Source organism: Leptinotarsa decemlineata, unplaced genomic scaffold (genome assembly GCF_025532065.1).
Source record: "Leptinotarsa decemlineata unplaced genomic scaffold, Ldec_3_MD MMD2_tig00000576_RagTag_RagTag, whole genome shotgun sequence".
Lineage (NCBI taxonomy): Eukaryota > Metazoa > Arthropoda > Insecta > Coleoptera > Chrysomelidae > Leptinotarsa > Leptinotarsa decemlineata.
Genome location: NW_027412551.1, coordinates 10,254,507 through 10,258,630, shown reverse-complemented (window position 1 = coordinate 10,258,630; position 4,124 = coordinate 10,254,507). Strand labels below are relative to the sequence as shown.

Genomic DNA, 4,124 nt, shown 5'->3' with positions numbered 1-4,124 from the left:
CCATTTGAAATTCTGAGGGTAACATCCACCCCTCCTAGGGGGTTGAACCCCGAGGGTTGAAAATATTCATTCAGAGTGTCCCCCTTGCAAATAAAGTTGACCTGTCTGACCATTTTTTCATATTATGTACTGGAAGGGAGATATTGAGGGTGGGAAGTTTTCAAATTGACACACGTATAGATTTAACATTGAAACATTCAATCAGCATGGGAAGAAGGACATGATCATTTGATACCCCTATGTATATATACATCAGAGTTTACATATATATAAACTAGTAAGTGGTAAGTAAATATAATTTCAGAGTTGTGATATTTGTATTCTTTCTTCCAGAATCACTGGTAGATAAGGCTTCACAGCCAAAAAGCAGCATTCAAATGTAACTAATAAACAGGATAATTGACAAGCAACAAGAGGTGTAATATTAATATAAGTAAAACAATAGAAATAATGGAAAGAGCTCGCCTGATCAAGGTGTTGCCAGCGTATATCTTTCTCCAATGGATATTCCCTTCGTTCGAAACTTGTAGAGATCTGGTGTGTTCATAAATGATCTTGAGATTCTGTGGTAAGTATTATAGTTGTATTCAATGATTTTCTGGTTGTCAGAGACTTCTTGTAGTACCGTAACAAAGGTAACTATAAGCTAATCGTCAAGATGTAACCAACGTACAACGAAGAGATAAAGCGAAAGGGCCAAAAATGAAAAGGCCTGAAACAAAATAAGGTTATATGAACAATTCTGTGCCAAGTTTCAGTTTTATTTGGGAAAGGTGCCTATTAAGATACCTCTCAATGGATAGTTGACAAGCTAGTGGAAGATGTACCTGTATATAGTGGACGGCCTGAAGTGAGGTCTAACGATTACGGCTTGATTAGGAAGATAGAATAATTCAAATCCCAAAACACTGAAGTGGATATTTCTTTCTTTTCTCAAGAATAAGAAACTCTTATATTCACCTCGTAATACGTATAAGGCAAATCCATCCAAGATGTGAGCACAATTCTCAAATTTAGCTTCTGCCATGTGCCGTGATGATCAAAAAAAAGGAACGAATATCCCTCTTTCAAAGGTATGTCAACTTGTCTTCTAGTCAGTTTTATTTCGCAATCCCATGAAATGGGTTAATTATTGCGGTTATCTGGTCGTCATGGTTATTGATGTCACAGACGGTCTGTTCGGGGTAAAATCATCTTCAATGACGTCACAGGTGAACCCTTTTAATCAAACCTTTCAATGATATAAACTTAACAGAAGTGACACAGATTGCCAATATAACTCAACAGTGATGTGAATGTATATTTTGAAGAACTAAATATGAGAATGTTAGGTTATTTATTCCACAGGAATCTCAGAGAACACTCGAAGCACCAATTACTACAAGGCAATTATAAACAAGAACTGATTGATGATAAGTGATTGAATGATAACTAGATGCAATTGAATATACAGAGCGTATTATTTCCAGGGTACAGAAACTTAGAATTTAACGGATCTCATGGAAGCACTATTTCAAAAATGTCATAACAATAAATAAATAAACATCGAAGTTGTATATTTTTTTTCTAGTTAATTTAACGAAAATCATAAAAAAAGTAAATTAACACGTAACATCCTGTCGTGCCCTTTAACCCACCTCAGGATAATGTTATTATCTACCGAGGCTTTGGTGGCACTCTAGTATAGTATTTCCAATACCAATTGGAACAGCACAGAGAAGGAATTCCCGCCTCGTCATAGGCGTCGGCATATTATTTTTCAGTGGTAGTTTTTCAATTACTTATTCTTACAATCATAGCAATTGATCACCCTATGAAAAAGTTATATCAACTGAATTTTTCCACCATGGGTAATTATGAAAAACTTCGAAATTTAAGGTAGTTGATTTCCGAGTCGAAAACTCTAAAATATAATGAAAACACAAATAATCACACCGAATTCTCATCAAACAAACATTTACAAAATAATAGAGACCAACAAAATTGCTAGAAAAATCAAAATTCTTTTTCGCTATATTCGGATGAGGTGGAATCATCATCGGTTTGAATAACGATCGGATTTATGGAACTTTGCGCATAATATTTGTTCTCTTCTTTTATAACGTGGGCCACACAGTTCTTCCACCCATCACTATTACCTACTTCATTCACCACTCGCCTTATATTGTCAAGTACCACAGCATTCAAAGTCAGTGACTGATTACATTTCCGCAAGCTTTCTTTCATTGTGGCCCAAACCATTTCAATTGGATTGAACACACAATAGTATGGAGGTAAACGTAAGAGAATATGACCACGTGTTTCACACATCGAATCAATAATATACTCTTTTTTGAAATTACGTTGTTTTATAGCCAACCAGTAATGCCTTTTTCGTTGGAATCTTTTCGGGCATTTCCATGTCATGATTTCGCATGAAATCAACAATATCTGTTTTTTTTGTGTTATTGTTTGGTATTGTAGTCAATAACAAAGAATGATACGAAGCATTATCCATAACAATAACCGAGTTTGAAGGAATATTTGGGAGAAGCTGCTTACTGAACCAGGTTTCGAATAAAGCCGCAGTCATATCTTCGTGGCAATCAGCAGACGAATCTTTTATATTTTTGGCCGACAGAAGCAAAGCGTAGGTACGAAACCACTTTCATTCCCGGCATGCAAAATTATAATACTTTTTCCCCTTGAAGAAGGTGTGTTCAAAGCACAATACTTGGTTTCGTCTACCCAGCCATATTTGACAACATCATGGGTGTTAAACCAAGTTTCGTCGAGGTAGATTATATGTCTGTTGGATTCTCTTCATTTTTTTGGTATATACCATAAATTGTTCGTCGAATCACATCTTTTGTAGCACCATCAACGTTTGCGAATTTTTTATTCCTTTGTTTTCGTTTCATTGCATGGTCAATGACATCCCCTATTTTAACGACTCGAAGAACTATCGAACGAGATAGTTTCGTTAACTCGCATATTCTATTCATAATAGCATTCTATGAAGTGTGACAGTTTTCCTTCTTCAAGCATTCATGAATATTTAAATTTACTCGCTGAACTTGAACATGAAAGTCCTCATTTTCAAATTCCGGATCCCTGTCGATTGGCACAGATTCCTCACACGTAATGTTATTATTTGTTTCAAAAGGTCTACAGAAAGCCATATTGATGAAAGTACCCAAAAACACTAAGATTTTCACAAAAATCGGTTTAATCGATGAGAATGGAACCTTTGTTGTAAAAGTTGAAAACTTTTTCTAGAGATCAATTACCCTAACACCAAACTGATATTTTTGCACTCGACGCGCGTTTCGCTAACAAGATTAGCATCTTCAGGCGAAGCAAATTGATACTGAATCTAAAGACAAGGGTTAACTGTTTATATACCTAAAGTTTTTTGGTCCGATGTGGACTTTGTTTGTTGAATGATGATTATCCTAATTGATTTTTCGGTAATTAACTAGTGGAACCACTACCTGCAAATTAATTTGTCTGCTTTTTAATCTATTGTTGACAAATTAATTTGCAGGTAGTGGTTCCACTAGTTTATGACCGAAAAATCAATTAGGATAATCATCATTTAACAAACAAAGTCCACATTGGACCAAAAAACTTTAGGTATATAAATAGCTAACCCTTGTCTTTAGATTCAGTATCATTTTGCTTCTCCTGAAGATGCTAACCTTGATAACGAAACGCACGTCGGGTGCAAAAATATCAGTTTGGTGTTAGGGTAATTGATCTCTAGAAAAAGTTTTCAAAAATCGGTTTACAAAACCACTCACTACCTCACCTAACCCCACAAACACACGACACTGATAAAGAAATATTGTGAAACGGACAAAAAATCAGTATTCAGCCAGTCGAGCTAGCCGAGCCTTCATTCCTCAAGTACATTTGATAGCACGTTTACTAACTATCTGGGCGACTAGGGGCGACAGGCAAGAAATGTTTATGACTGTACCAGGGACGCTTTGAACATAAAAGCACTGGTAGTATATACATTTCCCATTTGCCGGGCAGTGATTATGAGCACCCCTCGTAGTGCTCTTATTTTTATTGCCGTTCCAATTGGGAATGGATAGACTATACTAGCCCTGAGGCAACACGTGTTATCTGTTCAAGGC

The 4,124-nt window shown here is 36.0% G+C and overlaps 1 long non-coding RNA gene across 1 annotated transcript; it reads right to left on the bottom strand.

Moving 5' to 3' along the window:
- Positions 1 to 201: 201 nt before the first annotated feature.
- On the bottom strand, positions 202 to 3,490 carry LOC111505544 (uncharacterized). The gene is made up of 2 exons (XR_002722144.2): positions 828 to 3,490; positions 202 to 712 (listed from the first exon to the last, which is right to left on the bottom strand). It is a non-coding gene; the product is annotated as an uncharacterized lncRNA (long non-coding RNA).
- Positions 3,491 to 4,124: the final 634 nt, after the last annotated feature.